This window comes from Dermacentor variabilis, unplaced genomic scaffold (assembly GCF_050947875.1).
Source record: "Dermacentor variabilis isolate Ectoservices unplaced genomic scaffold, ASM5094787v1 scaffold_18, whole genome shotgun sequence".
Taxonomy (NCBI): Eukaryota; Metazoa; Arthropoda; class Arachnida; order Ixodida; family Ixodidae; genus Dermacentor; species Dermacentor variabilis.
The window spans coordinates 9,434,819-9,451,439 of record NW_027460346.1 but is presented as its reverse complement, the minus strand read 5'-3'; the positions used below and the strand labels follow the sequence as shown (position 1 = coordinate 9,451,439).

Below are 16,621 nucleotides of genomic sequence, written 5' to 3'. Positions count from 1 at the left end.
TATTAATGAAAAAGTAAATGGTCTCAGGTTTCAGACGCATCATGTGAAAATCTTTGACTACTCTGATGATGTAGGCATCTTTTTCACTGACCGCAAAAGTATAGAATAAGCCATAAGCCCCAGCAAAGATTTTTGCAAGCAGACAGGCTCCGCGATGAATAGGAAAAAAGTGTCGGTTTCTGGCGCGGAATGTGCGACGTTAAACCAGAAAGATTTGCGAGCATCACGTGGGCAAGAAGTCCTTCTACGTATTTAGGCGTGCCGCTCGAGCATTATAACCAAACAGCAGACTACTGGGATGACTTGACGCCAAGGGTGAAGGAAAAAGTTGGAGGATGCCAAGGCCGCAAATTATCGATGTTTGCTCGGACCAGTGCGTGCAATGTTTTTTTGATTGCCAACTTAATATAATAATAATATTTCGGGTTTTACGTGCCAAAACCACTTTCTGATTATGAGGCACGCCGTAGTGGAGGACTCCGGAAATTTCGACCACCTGGGGTTCTTTAACGTGCACCTAAATCTAAGCACACGGGTGTTTTCGCATTTCGCCCCCATCGAAATGCGGCCGCCGCGGCCGGGATTCGATCCCGCGACCTCGTGCTCAGCAGCCCAACACCATAGCCACTGAGCAACCACGGCGGGTGATTGCCAACTTGTGCTATGGTGTTGCAGCTTTTGTCACTGTCACGCATCCATGTGCGGAAACTGCACCGAATATTCGCGGTTTTTATTGGGGGCTCCAATTGGGAGAGAATCAGCCGCACTAATTTATTTCGCTCAGTGAAAGAAGGAGGTCTCGGTCTTTCGCATCTGTTCACCCGGCAAATTTTTTCGCGTTTTATCTTGCTGCGGGACTACAGAGACCCGTTTTTGAGAGCAATGATGCAAATGCGCTTTAAGAATGCATTGCCTGAATTTGTTGTGTATAGTGCGACTGCAATCGACTGTGGGGTAAATGGTTACTTCAGAGAATTAGTCCCGTCATCTAGGATACTTAAAACACGCTTCTCATTTGAGTGCCTGAACCTTGTACCGAGAAAGAAACTATATAAAGGTTTATTCGATGTAATGACGCCAGTGCCATTATACAGATCACTAAACATTGGAGGCCCAGGCCAAGATGTATTAAAGAGAGTCAGAAAAATGACTGTTAGAGAAGCTGTTAAAATGTTCTTTTTCAAATTACACACAAACACACTCCCTGTAAAAACATGGCTCGATGGAAAAGGAATATTTGTACCATGGACGACAAACTGCCTCTGGTGCCAAGAAACCAGAAACAATCCAACACACGTTTATTGATTGTTTGGATCCAGTATTTTTTGGGGAGGTCTTGCAACGAACCCTGAAGAAAGAGTTACCGATAACACTAGACGGAATTTGGTATCTCTCAGTACAGAATGAAAATAGCTTCCCCTATGACATGATCAGGCGTCACTCCAAGCCTGCAAACACCGGCGAAAGATGGCGAGAGCGAGTGGGGCTATACTAATCCAGGCACAACCAAATTAGGAAGGTCTACTAAGCTTGAACAAGGACACTCCCTCACCGGAACAGGAATTGGCCTCCCTGGTGCAGTTTTCGGCCACAACCTACCTGATGATATCTACAATTAACCAATGGCCCTCAGTCCCGAGCAGCTGCGGAGCACCTGACCAAGGCGGCGGTCAGACCTGTAATGCAGCAGAGGGTGCTGCCTTCGAAGACGCCAATGGGCAGGCGCAGCAGCTACTAGCCACGACCGAACATCGCTACCCTAGAAATGAAGTCCACGAAGCTGCCACCACCGCTTTCCAGTGGTACCGGTCGACCGGGTGGCTCCGGGGGCGTCTAGCGGACTGCTAGGAGCTAAAGGTAAGCACCATGGTCCGGGCTAAGTCTTTTCACTATATTCATGGCTCCCAACCTGGCGCTTAGAATGGCCACGGTAAACGTTCAATGTCTGGCCACCAAGCGAAGGTTACGTTCAATGCACCTCTCACATTCCAGTTTATTATCTGCGCAGGCATATTGGTAGTGTTTTGTGCTGTGTGTCAAGAAAGATTCGCTAAGTTAGCTCACGAGACCTTTACAGGGCCCGTCATACGAGATTTTTCTTTTTTCTTGGCACGCTCCACGGAGCTACGCCGTTCCTTCGGCGTCTGAGACGCCAGAGTAGTGCTGCTTGCATCCATCACCTTTTCAGAGGCGCTGGATGACGCCCGCTCGGCGAGCGCACTAGAGTTTTTTACTGGCCTGTCTGCACGGCCAGTGGTCCTGGTACCTGCAGGCCCGGAGGTCTGCTGGTCATTCCTGGCTAGGGGTAGAGCACGGCTCGCTGCTCCTGCCGGGGGGCTGATTACGTGACCGTTGTCACACTCCGTGTGACTTGGGCGGCCCGCGAAGGATGTGACACTGCCCCCCGGCACGCCACATCGGTGTAGGAAGGACTGGACTAATTGTGTATAGAGAAATGCTTACGTGACTCTGCGAAAGATAGGTTAAGTTTGACTTTTAGTTCTATGATTTGTTTCACTTTTTTCCACGAGGGGCACGATCGCGAGTAGGCGGCGTGATCTCCTTCACAGTTGGCACAGCGGCTTGCTGAAGTGCAGATGTCACAAGCGTGTTCAGAAGAACTACACTTAGCATAAGTAGCACGTCCTCTGCGGTTCTGTGACCCATACCCAAAACGCTGACACGTGAAACATCGACGCGGATTTGGGATATGCGGCCTGACAGGAAGTTTACAGTAACCGGTTTCTATTGATTCGGTTAAACTACTGCTTCCGAAAGTAATGATTATGTGCTTGGCCGGAATTTGGCTAGTCATCTCGCCTTATCATTATCCTTTGTACCTTAACGATGTTCTGCTCTTGCCATCATTCAAGTAATTCACTTTCACTGAGTTCGAGAAGGTCATCCTCTGAAATGACACCGCGCAGTGTGTTCATCGACCTGTGTGGGCCCACTAAAACTGGAATGTCTCCAAATGCTGCGAGTTTTGAGAGTTTGTCATACTGCGGTCTGTCGCGAACTTCATGAAGGTCCCCGTTTCCCATCTTCGTTACATTATAACCTGGGCCGATTGCTTCCGTGAGAGATTTGGCTACAAGGAATGGTGAGATCATTCGGACCGTCTTAGTTTCATGCTGGCTGTGTACAACGCGGTACTTCGGAACAGAATATTCCGGCTGCATGAAAAAACTTAATGTTTCATCGGTGCGCCCCCTATTCAGGGAGAGATAAGGTAGGGGGGAAGCATTTGCCATATAAAATTGGAAAATTCGGCGGCGATGGTAGCCACATACCAGCGAGCCCAAGAAGGGAACGCTACAAAGTTGCTAGAATACCTGGAGACGCCAGCCATGCATCGCCGCTATAACCTAATATAACATACCGAAGGTTGGATAACTACGCCAGGTTAACTCTTGCCGCCCAGAAATTCGTAAGAGAGAAGAAATGAAAAGAATACAGGAAAGAAGAAGCAGCGAGACAGAAGACAAAAGATTGAAGAGGGGGACAGGAAAAAGCAACTGCCGATTTCCTCCGGGTGGGTCAGTCTGGAGGTGTCGTCTATGTGAAACAGAGGCCGAAGAGCTGTGTTGCCTCCGCCGGGGGACCTTTAAGGTCCGAACACCCGGCACCGACTCAATCCCCACCATCCCCTTTTCCCCAGACGCGGCTGAGCCGCGCACGGCTACACGCGGAGGGATCCAACCCTCATGTGCTCGGGTACGTGGTGTCTCAACACACCAAACGCCTGCGTACGCAGACGCCCCTGCGGTGATATATGAAAGTAAGACAGTACAGAAAATTTAGGGACATAAAAGGAGCAATGTGAAATGTAGAACTAACAAAGACCAATGGCGAATTCGCAGCGGATCCACCGAGTTGAAATCTGTATTCAGCGACGCTTTGTGTGTGTGCATAAAGAGTCCAAACACGAGTACCCGCACGCACGCATAAACTCACACACGCACACATTATATCGAGCCTTTTGTTAAGCGTTCAGACCTCCGGCCGGTCTGCACCGACGCGAATTGTCTTTTCTGTGTCGGTTGTGACTTGTAGTTGCCTTCACGAATGCCTACTCAGCACTAATTGGAGTGGCTGATAGCCCTGCATGTGATATTTGCGGATGCGATGAGAACATTGAACACTTATTGTGCCATTGCCCTCAATTTCAAGCACAAAGACATTTTTTGTCCAACACATTGAGGAAGTTAGATTATTAAATTATGGGGTTTTACGTGCCAAAACCACTTTCTGATTATGAGGCACGCCGTAGTGGAGGGCTCCGGAAATTTCGACCACCTGGGGTTCTTTAACGTGCACCTAAATCTAAGTACACGGGTGTTTTCGCATTTCGCCCCCACCGAAATGCGGCCGCCGTGGCCGGGATTCGATCCCGCGACCTCGTGCTCAGCAGCCTAACACCATAGCCACTGAGCAACCACGGCGGGTGAGGAAATTAGTTGATCATCCTCTGAGTGAACAGACAGTACTAGAGCACCATCCCAACCGATCATCGGCTCAGAAAGCAGTGAAGGCACTTTTGTGCTTTCTGAGTATGTCTTGTTTGCGCAAGCGGCTTTAACTCAAGAACAGTCCGTCCACATCTCTACACCTTCTCTCTCCCTTCTCCCTCTTCCCCTTCTGCCTTCCCCCAGCTTAGGGTAGCCAACCAGACTCTTGACTGGTTAACATCCCTGCTTTCCTATATTCCTCTTTCTCTCTTTTGTTAAGCGTAGTTAAGCGAAACCAAGCACGAACTACTAACGAGTACGACGGGTGCCTTGAACGCATCATCGTTTCAGAGACAGCATGCGTATACGTAGGCAGCGCAATTCAGTTTCATTTTATCCGCAAGAAGCGGATAAGTTCATCATTACCGTGCAGCCGCGGATGCGCCAAGGCGAGCTTTCTCGTTATTTTTTCTTTCTTTCTCCCGCACTGCCGGCGCCACCGCTGCCGCCGATGCGAGCGCCATCTGGTGGTGCTGTAAGGAACCCAACGGTGCACGAGGCGCGCGTTCTCCGCTGTGACTGGTTGACCTATTCAGCAAGGGAACAGCCATGCCATTGCCACGGTTGCGAAACCCGGCGACGTAAGCATAAAAAAACTGTGATTTTATAAAAAGTATCAGTCGTTCAGAAAAAAAAGCCCGAATGAGATATAGAGTAAAACAAGGTAATATTGGCGGCGAGGAGTTACGGAGTCGCCATCTATCGGAAGCGCCTCGCTGGCGTAGTATGAGGGATCACGTGGCGCGCTCCTCTTAGGTTTTGCTGTCAGCGCTCACTGAAAACACCACGCGCGAGCTCTCCCGGACATTTCTCTAAGTACTTTCGAAACGAGAGAAGTTTCTTACTGTCTAAATAATAATCTTGGGCAAACTGAAAGCACACAATCGTTTACAGACGCTATCTCTTTACCGAATACGTACAGTGAACGCCACTGCGCGCGGTCGCCGCGATGGAGTCTCCCGAACCGACTTCTTGCGTGAAAGGTAGGTAAACACTGAGAGCAAACTATCTGAAATATGTTCTTATAGTGTTTGTATAACTAAATGGAGCGTAATAGAATGAAGCTTCAATGCAGCGATCGCGCAGATTCGCAGCGACCGACTGCGCGTCTGCATGCTTGTCCGCGCACTGTTTCGCTTTTTCCGCGCGTGCGTTTTCGCACCGTGCCATGAGCTTTAGGCCGCAGAATATGAGCATTTGACAGTAGGCAAGCAACCATTGTTGCGTGGGCGCTATCAGAGCTGTTCAAAAATAATTTCATTGTAGAGACTTCTACGCCTACGGGGACTGTGATGTGCCGTCGCGATGATTCAACCTGTTTTTTCTTCTAAATTCTTCGACCTTTCAGTACTATTTCTCGAGTTGCGTCGCACTGTATGTTTATCGGTGTTCTCAGCGTGCAATTCCCCGCTGCTCCTTTTTTGTAATCCAGTGCATTAATTCATAACACAAACATGACCATATGCCATGCTTTTTTTAAATGTGCTTCTTACCGCTGCCACTCCACTGAACTTGCCAGTTTCTATAGCATCGACAAGTTCATAGAACAAACCGGCATGGCATTAGTCGGGCAGCGGACTCGGGCGAGCGTCTCAGTGCGCGTTTTCAGAACATCGCAGACCGGGCGCCGTAGCAGAAATCTTCCTCGCGTCTGTGCTTGCTGCATACCCGAGCTGTAGCCGATGACTGTTTGCCGGTTTTATGTTTCGCGAGCCAAGCTTCACACAGCTTCTTGTCCTGCGGCTACGTGTGAATGAGGCTGGCACCGTGCTCCGTTGCGTGCGTCCGGCATTGCGGCACCGAGCAGTAGCCTACCATGTTGTGCGCCTTCAAAGGCAGCCACTACCTATTGTAGTGCTTTCAAGCGTTGTAAAGGAGACACTCGAAGCGGGAAAATCTCGCCACTAAATGAGGACCGCAGCGTACGAGGGAAACTCTCGTTTTCAGCTCGCTTCGGCGCGCCCGAAGCAGCCGACGCGGCCGCTATGTCCACGTGATCCCTCCTAGAACGTCACGCCGACGGTGGCGCCAGCTTTTCCAGTGGTGGAGCTCGAGACCAATATTACAGCAACAGCAAACACCGCTTACGTAGTACATTGAGTAGTGATGAATGTGATATAGGTACCGTACAGAAACATAATCTCGAATACCAGGTATAAAAACTGCATCAGATTGTGATGAGAAACAAAATTGGTGCAAATATCACATAAAATGATAATAATGCTCAGTACAATATAGATCAAGTGCACGATAGTATGTTCAGTTTCAAAACTGACGACAAACCTAATCACTAATGAAGTAGTCCCTGTGTATACAGAAGGAGAACAAAACGCAATATGAAATAAAAGAAGATAGAAGTGTCACTGAGATAGTGCAAGCAACGCACAAGCGAACGAATCCAAATCAGTGCTTTCTAGAATTTCCGGTGGCAGATTGTTCCAGCCGTTACTTGTACGAGGGAAAAGGATACCTGTATACACCACAATGGCAAAAGTGTTCGGTTACCTTTTCAGGGTGACACGAACGCGTTTCGCGGTGGTTGATAGGTTTGATGTACTTACGTTTGTCTATTGCTAACTTACCATGATATATCAGGCAAAATAACTTCATTATTTCGCGATACCGTATAGTTTATAACGTTTGCAAGTCTGCACTTTGCAAAGGAGCTGATGGAGATATGTCGCACTAGTAGGCGTTTAATAGAAAACCTTGCAGCCTTTCTTTCTATTGATTGAAGGTTAACTATGTTCACTTGTGTCCCAAACAGCTCATCGATATTCCAGTATTGGTATTACATGCGTTTTATATGCAAGGAGTTTAATATTGTCTGTTGCTTTAGGTAGAGCTCTTCTTAAATATCCTAGTTTTCTTAAAGTCTCTTTTTCAATATATGCTGCATGTTCGTTCCATCTTAAATCAGATGTGATGACTCGGCCTAGGCACGAATATTCTGAAGCAAAAGGCAAGCAGTGATTGCCCAGTTTGTATTGGAATTTTAAGGAGTCTTTCTGACGGGTTACAGTCATTGCTACAGTTTTTTCTAGGTTAATAGCAATTTGCCATGTTGAGCACCAATTCTGAATTTTAGATAAATTCAAAAGTACTTGCTCTCTGTGAGCTCACTCATAAAGCACATTCATGCATTCACAAAACTTTATTAGAGTCCTGAAGCCCAGTCTTTTCAGACCGAGGCGGGCCGCGTCCACGTCGGCACCGCCAGGCCGAGCCTTATGGCGTCATCGTGAACCCTCTGGACAGCCGGTAGTTGATCTTGATATGAAGAACTTGATATCATCTTGTGCCAGTAAAGCCATTTTTCTTCGGGGTCGGCGAGAGTCGCGGGACAGCCCGCCAGCATGCTTCTGATGTCAATGATGCCATCGCACACGTTACATTCTTTCCTAATTTCTCTTTCGGGGGGAATTTTATTATGAAATACGAAGTGGGGTACGTCCCGGTTTGCAGTAAACGTAGCGTGACTACCTGAGCCCTGTTCAATTTTACGTGTGGCAGTGGGAATTGCCTACGCCCCAAGTAGTAATATTTAGTGATGTCGTTGTAAGTTAGTAAGTGATCTTTATGCTCCCCGGAATGGTAGTGGGCGTCGGTTCGGTTCTGACTGGCACGGCAAGCAAGTCCTCGTGCCAGGTCGTTCGTCACCTCGTTGAGGTTTGGCCGAGTCTCGTCCACTTGTCCCATATGTGCAGGAAACCATCGGGTTTCAGTTCTGATAGTTTCGACCGTGTCGATAATTTTAGCCGCAGTCCCAGCGACATAGCCTTTGTCAAAGCTCTTAATTGCTGCTTTGGAATCGCTATAGATGAAAGACCATTTATGGTTCCTGACGGCTAGTGCAATCGCGGCTTGCTCCGCCACCGTGAAATCATTAGTGAAGATGGTGACGGCGTTCCGTACCTCGCCCCGGCTGTCGACCACCACGGCCGTGTAGGCCTCTTTGCCTTTGACCCAGGCAGCGTCTACAAGGGCCGCCTGTTGTTCTAGCTGTTCAATTTCTTTCAACAAAGCTTTCGCTCTCGCTTTTCTCCTGCTAACATTGTGTTCCGGGTTCATATTTCTCGGGAGGGGGGTGGTTCTGATCGCGTCTCTAAGGTTCGCGCTCAATTCTACCTCGTATTCCTTCGGGTTCATCAATCTATTGGGGTCTGTCCCTATCGCTTTGAGTATAAGCTTGCCCGCTCGCGTTTTCGTCAGTCTTTCCTGTTGCGCCATCTGTTGCGCTTCCGCCATCACTTCTATCGTATTGTGCACGCCTAAGTTCATGAGCTTCACGTTCGAGGTGCTGATGGGTATACCTAGGGTAGCCTTGACTAACTTTCTGATCATAGTGTTGAACTTGTTCAGCTCGGCCTGCGACCATTTAAATAGGCCTGCCACGTAGGTGAAGTGACAGATATCGAAGGCGTGCACTAGCCTTAGAGCGCTGTCCTCACCCAGGCCTCTGTGTCTGTTGCTGATTCTCCTTAGTAACCTGGTGACTTGGTCCGTCTTGTTTGAAATGTGTTGAATGGCATTGAGGTTGGTACCTCCCGCTGTTATGTGGAAGCCTAAAACTAAACTTTTTCACCTGCTTGATCGCGGATCCATCGTGACAGCGTAAGATAATCTTAGGTTGCTCCTCGGGGACGTAGCCCCTGGGTCTTCGACCCCTGTGCCGATGTTTTAGGACCAAAGCTCCGACTTTGCCGCCGAACAGTTGAGTCCCATCTCGCCTAGCAGGCTTTCCACGGCGTGTGTGCTCTGCTGCAGTATGGTCTCCGTTTGGCCTACGTTACCGTTGGCGCTCCATATGGTTATGTCATCGGCGTATATTGCAAAGTGTATACTTTCTATACTCTCCAGTTTCGTCGCGACTATGGCCATTCCTATATTAAATAACATGGGCGAAAGTACGGCTCCTTGCGGGGTGCCCCTGTTTCCCAGGTTCATCACCTTCGATTTTAGTTCTCCTAGCGTGAGGCTCGCTTGCCTACCGCCCAGAAACGCCTTGACTACGCTGAATAGCCTCTCGCCCAGCCTCAGCTCGGACAGGACCTCGAGGATGGCCTTGTGCTCTATGCGATCAAAAGCTTTTTCGACGTCTAGTCCCAGAATCGCCCTCGCGTGCACCGGGTTAACGTGTATGAGCTGGTGTTTGATCAGGAGCATGACGTCCTGAGTCGATAGTCCGGGGCGGAAACCGATCACATTATACGGGAGTATGTCATTTTGCTCGACGTATCTAGTGAGTCTGTTGAGAATAACGTGTTCCATAGCTTTACTTATGCACGATGTAAGCGAGATTGGACGTAGGTTATGCACATGGAGCGGTTTACCCGGTTTTTGTATGAGGATGGTATTGGCCATCTTCCATTCCTCCGGATAGTCTCCCTTTCTCCACAACTCGGTGAAATGATCCGTCAAAAAAGTGATCGACTCATCGTCTAGATTCATTAAGAGTTTATTGGTAATACCGTCGGGTCCGGCTGCCGATCTACTAGAAAGACCATGGAGGGCGGCCCGCACCTCACCTTCGGTGAAATCGCGGTCCATTTCCTCGCACGGTCCTCCCATGTACTCCACGCGTTCGTCGCTATCGCCAGGTTGTTTGAGCGGGAGATATTTGTCCGCGAGCTGTCTCATGACTACCTCCTGAGTCGTATACTGGCTGACTTGATGTACTAGATTTGTAATTGCCCTTCTCTTGTTTGACTTAGTGTCGCTCTCATTCAATAGATGTTTGAGGATGTTCCAACTGCCTCCATGTTTGATTCTGCCGTCTGCCAAGTGGCAAACTTCGTCCCACTGCTGTTTCACGAGCGCTCTCGTATGCTCCTCGATCTGTCTGTTTAACAACGCTATCTTTTTCTTGAGCTTTCGGTTCAGTCTGCGTTTTCCATCTATGCAGGATGGATTGTTTGGCCTCGATCAGATGCGCGAGCCTACTGTCTATGCTCTCTATGTTTTCTTCGGTCCAAATTTCCTTAGTGGCCTCCCTGAGGTCCTCTTCGAGCTGGTTCATCCAGGTCTGGAAGGACTGTCTGCCCGCTTCTATCGGTTCCGATTCTAGTCTCTTCGCTCTAACTTTCCTAAAAAGGTCCCAGTCTGTGCACCGAAAGGTTCTAGCCTCTTGTTTCGGCATACCTATACCTATGCCTATGATATAGTGGTCGCTGCCTAGATCGGTGCCCGAGTTTTCCCAACTAGCTTGTTTCGAGTTGTTGACAAAAGTTAGGTCGGGTGTAGAGTCCCTGCACGTGGACGTGCCACAGCGGGGGGGGGGGGGGGGGGGAGCCGGATCGGTGATCAGGCACAGTCCCAGGTCCGTGGCAAGGTCCCATAACCCCTCACCTTTCTTTGTATTCCAAGCGCATCCCCAAGCTTGGTAGGGGGCATTAAAGTCCCCTCCGATGATGAGCGGGGAGCTCTTTGCCACGCGAGTGCCTTGTTGAAAAGTGCCCTAAAGCTTTGTTTCTTGTAGGTGGGACTGCTATAAATGTTTAGGCAGAAGATACTCTGCGCTCTGCCCTTGTGCCTTTTGAGCGCGACTTCTACTAGGACATATTCGATTTTACTCAATCCGAGATGGATATCGTGTTCGATAAAGGGTAGCTTTTTGTCAGCGATGGTGGCCAATTCCATCCCGCAATCTATTTCTCTACATACCGATTTGTACCCGGTTAGCTTAACTTCGTCCGCTAAAGTTTCCTGCAGCATAATTACTTTTGGTTTGACCCCCATAGATCTCATTAATTGGCGCAGCGATGCCTTTTTTGTTGAGGAATCCGCGACAATTCCACTGTCACACACTAAAACTGTGGGCGCTATCTATGATATTGGATGGGTTACCCGCGATCGAACTCTTTGGAGCGCCCCCTGACGTTCCGGAGAGCGATTTTACGCTTTCTGATTCTGACGGGAAGAATTCGTCGTCGTCGCATCTCGTTTCGAGTTTCTTGAATCGCTGTTCGGCCGTTAACCACCATTTCCATAGTTTATCCACTTTAATGTTAGTCCTTTCCGTCGTCTCTCTAATTTCTTTGATTACCTCTTTCAGCTCGCTGAGGACTGAGAAAACCGAGACAGTTTCGGGGCTTACTGCTCTTTTTTTTTGAGGGGGGGGCGGGGGAGTTATCTCCCTCGCTTGGTTCGTTGCTTTGACCTACTGGTCTGGCTACTGCTAAGCTGGTAGGGCTCGGCTGTGCCTTCTTTTTCAGTTCTACTAACTGTTTGGTCAGCTCTTCGTTAGCTTTACGCAAAGAGTTTACCTCCCCAATCAACTGTTCTATTCTGGCATCATTGCTTTTAGTCACCGCCGGCGTAGTGGCGCCACCAACGATTCTCACAATACCTTTGACTTTATCCGCCCAGGCGGTGCTAACGGTCGGCTTGGCACCAGGTGTTGCAACTTCTAAGCGCGCCTGCGCTCCTCCCGACTTGGAGCGGCTTCTCTCCCTTGTGGCCGATCGTGACCGGGCGCGTTCCCTTCGGCGAGCTCGTACAACATAGGGTGTTTGAAATCTCTGCTTGCACGCCTTGTCTCCGGTGGGATGGTCTCTTCCACAGAACTTGCACTTGGGCGTGCAAACGTGGTCCACTCGTGGGTTGAAGGCTCCACACCCTCTACACTGAACAGAGTCCGGCGTGGGGCACACGTCCGAGCGGTGTCCTACCCTACCACAAGTAAAGCACACATCAAATTGTTTCCTGTAGAGATAACATCACAACAAGGTCGGCCCGTAGCACACAAAGTTCGGCACTCTCAGTCCATCGAAGAAGACGATGACTGAGCCCGACGTCTTGATGCGCTTGGCGTCCAAAGCGAGCGGGTTGCACACAGTCATAAGCACACAGTCATAAGCGAATAGTCGTAACTTGTCCGGGGTGCCATGGAAAATGTCAATAATAAAAATCAAAATGAAAAGCGGCCCGACGACTGACCTCTGAGGTATGCTGGACTGAACTGATGCAGATGTTGAATTGATACTATGAACTGTGACACACTGATGCCTGCACTTTAAATACGCTTCGATCCATGCTTATAAACAATCGCTTTTAAGAATTAGTTTTAGTTTGATAAGCAGCTTCCGGTGTAAAACGCGATCACATAGCCTTTTCAAGGTCTAAAAATAAGATGTATGTTAATCTGGCTCTGTCTAAACCAATGGCCAAGTCATGAACCATTTCAAGTAGTTGCGTAGTTTTCGATAGATCGCGTCGAAAACCATCGTGTAGACTGTCGCCTATGTTGTTACTTTATGTTGTTACCTTCGATGAAAACTGAGAAGCCTTTGAATATTATGTGTCCTAGCACTTTAAAATATGCGCCTAAGAGCGACATAGGTCTACACACGGATGGTATTGACTGACTTACCTTTTGGGTATAGGTGTTTTTTTAGCAATCACAGGAAAGTTCTGCTCGAGCAAGTGATTTGTTAAATATTAGATACAGGTACATAGAACATCATTCTGCGTATCTCCCTTAAAGGGCGGCCCGTATATTGTGAATTCCACTGAATTTCTTATCGTCAAACTTAAGCAAAAGGGAGCACATGCCTTCCTCTTCTATGCTTCTGCTATGAATTGGCGGCATTTCGTCGAAAGAAACAAACTCCGAAAGTGTGCCGTCATCGTTAGCGAAAACTGAGTAAAAGTATTCATTGAGTACGCATGCTGTTTCTGGGTTGTCTGCTAAAGCAATAATGTTTATACTATAATGTTTATGCTACGTTTAATCGTTTTTAATTTTAGTGGCACGATCATTGAGTTTCTTGCGCAGTACTTCCGCTTCATCTCCTGAGATGACCGGGGCCGAAATTCAAAATAAATCAGAAAATATAGAGAAAAATAGTAGTGTACAAAATTCAGGGGTTTCATTATAGATATGATATGAGAGCAAAAGTTTAGTTACAAGATGAGTTACAGATGTGGTTGCAATAATTAGAATTAATTAAGAATCACTCATTACCGCACACCCAAGCACACAATCGTAAACTTTGGAGACCCGCCACGTGAGCACGATTTTGGCGTAATTCCTGGAAACACGGAAGTAGAAAGCGAAGTAATGACATCACTAATAAAGCGACATACAAGAAGGTCGCATGATATTTAATCGGTTAATTAATGGAAAACAGTTGTCTGGCAAAGACTGTAGAGCGGATGTGACGTCACCCCCTCCTCTATGGAGTGAGTGATGTAACCTAACCTAACCTCCTCTCCCGGCGCACACCTGCTTGCTCGCTGGCTTGGTCGCAACAACTGCGCGCGTGCGCTCGTTACATGCTCTGACGTCAGCACCGGAGAGGGCGCATAAGGTACGCTTCGTGTGCCGCTCGCTAGGGGGCTACGCCTCGCCAGGTGGCGCGCGCTGTGCTTCCTCCTAAGGTGTTTAGCTTTAGCTTTAGCTTAAGCTCCTAAGCTATGGTGTTTAAATACCTATACAGAAAGAGCGTTGACTCACAACGGCGGAAAAGAACTAGGAAGCTAACCAGTAAGTATGCCAGACACGAGGACGAAGAAAGACAGAGCATTAAACGACAGGTTAAAAACGCAGAAGGTAAAAATTGGATAAATTCAATGGACAAGAAGCATAGTGTGGAACTATATCGATATTGGAAACAGCAGATCAGGAAGGAAGCGTTTTATGATAGCTCAAAAGGCAGTGCCCTACTCTTTGAAGCTAGATCAGGATGTCTTAGAACGCGGAGCTATAAAAAGAAATTTAGCGAAGAAGAAGACACATGTACTGTGTGTGGTAAATATGTAGAAACAATGGAACACCTCATACTAAAATGTGATGGTATAAAACCCGATGTCGATGCAGCCACAGTCACCCTTCCTGAGGCCCTAGGCTTCAGATATGATAATATTCATGTAAATAAATATGCGGTGGAAATTAGCAAAAGGCGATTGGAGGATTGGTGGCACAAAAGCAGAGAGGTGACATAAGGTTAAAAGGGTAGGAAGACGTATTTAAAGAAAATCGAGAAATTCAGTAACACACAACGCAGATAAAAATAAAAGGCAAAATAAAAATCTGAGCATGGTGGCAACTGCCATCGCCTCGTTTCAAAGGGGGCGCTCTTACCTTCCATCCATCCATCCATCCTCACCGTCTCTCGCTCCTCGCCCGCATATCGGGGCAGGGGAAAGACCTCTCGCTTAAGAGGAAGCTTTAGCTCGGGTACTCCTATCTAACTACATGTAAAAGGACAATTCGTTTTTCTCGGCAACCATTGCACGAAGTTTGACGGGGTTTGTTGCATTTAACAGAAAAACGTAAAATGTAGTGACAGTTGGTTTGGAATTTTCAATTTAGGTCGTAAATTTTTTATTAAAAATTGGCAAAAATTGCAAATTTTAAGAAAACGAAACTATCAAGTTCACAACTCTGCAACTCAGCAAGAAAAAAATGATATCGCAATTTTGTGAATTGTATCTGATAGCACATCTAAAGCGGACAAATTTGACATCTTACACATGAATCTAAAAAAAAATGTATTAATATGTAATTACAACTTTTGCACAACCCTCGCAAACAACGTAAAAAATTAACGTAAGATGTAAAATGACATGAAATTTGTCCGCTTCGAGTGATCTTATGGATGCCGTTTACAGAACCGCGATATCTGTTCTTGATGCAGAGATTAGTTTGTAAATTTCGTGCTTCTATTTTTTTCGAACTTTCGAATTTTTGAAAATGTTTTTAATAAAATTCATACCCTAAATCAAATTTGCGCTTGCAGCAGTCCCTAGAATTTAACTTTCTCTCTCAAATGCAACAAATTTTATTAAAATCGGTCAAGGGGTTACGTCAGAAAAACGTTTTTGCCTTTTTACATGTATTTGAATAGGCCGCGTCGAAGTTGGGCCCGAGCTAAAGCTTCCTCTTAACTTAAAGAACACCGACGCCGAGGTGCGAGTGCCAGATTAGGGTCGCCTATCATTTTGTTTTTTTTTTTCAATCTTCGTCCGAAGCGTACTGTCTTTTTGGTGATCCAGGGGTCTGTGCTCGAAATTATTTTATGCTTGTGTGGTACAAAGTCACGTATGCATTTGTGACAAGTTTCTTGGAAAAAATTCCATAGGTAGAGAACCCAATGCAACCGAAGCCGCTTCGTTCAGAGAGAGAGACAAAGTATGAAAATGAGCTAACACATCTAGAGCATCAATACCCGCCGTGGTTGTTCAGTGGCTATGGTGTTAGGCTGCTGAGCACGAGGTCGCGGGATCGAATCCCGGCCACGGCGGCCGCATTTCGATGGGGGCGAAATGCGAAAACACCCGTGTACTTAGATTTAGGTGCACGTTAAAGAACCCCAGGTGGTCTAAATTTCCGGAGTCCTCCACTACGGCGTGCCTCATAATCAGAAAGTGGTTTTGGCACGTAAAACCCCATATATATTATATTATATAGAGCATCAATATCGCTTGCACGAGAGAATACAGGCACATTTGATTCGCGTTTCTTGACTTTACAGGCATAGCTTAATTGTATTCTAAGACATATAATCTTATGGCCCGATATGCCTTGGAAGACATAGATAATAAGTATCTTCTGTGTGACTAAGATATGTAGGACAGATTGTTTGGCACTTCTAACGCGGGTGGGTATCTTCACCAGTTGCGTTAAATCGTGAAACAATGTAATGTCAAGAAGAGGCTCAGCGTCACTTGAGAGCGCATATGGAAAATAATTGTCCCAGTCCACATGGGGAACCTTAATGTCGCCAAAGTATCAAATTACAGGAATGATTTCTCTAAGTCATGGGGAAGTTATTAAGACTCGTAAAAGGTTTTGTCGGAACTCTGGTGCCGACAGAAACCTCCAATTAACAAAGCACATTCGTCCATGATGACTTTGACAACGACACATTCAATTCCTACAATGTCAGGTAGTCTCTATATTTGCAACGATTCCTTGAACATAATTGCAACTCCGCCACCCCGTGAACGACTTTCATTTCTGTGCATGCAGGAGCCCGGGGGTACAATTTCAATGTCACTAATACTGCTGTTTGGCCATGTCTCAGTTACTACAATAATTTCTGGGTTGTGTGCGATAACAATACTCTAAATCAGTGGTCTTATTAACAACGCTGCGAGCGTCTATG

The 16,621-nt window shown here is 47.2% G+C and overlaps 1 protein-coding gene across 1 annotated transcript in view; it reads left to right on the top strand.

Moving 5' to 3' along the window:
- Nucleotides 1-1,802: 1,802 nt before the first annotated feature.
- The window catches only part of LOC142568360 (putative transporter YutK), a 66,542-nt gene continuing 51,723 nt past the window's right edge, over nt 1,803-16,621 (top strand). Inside the window, exon 1 of the mRNA XM_075678360.1 lies at nt 1,803-1,857. The gene's annotated coding sequence lies outside the window, so the exon portion shown is untranslated. The remainder of the gene's footprint in view (nt 1,858-16,621) is intronic.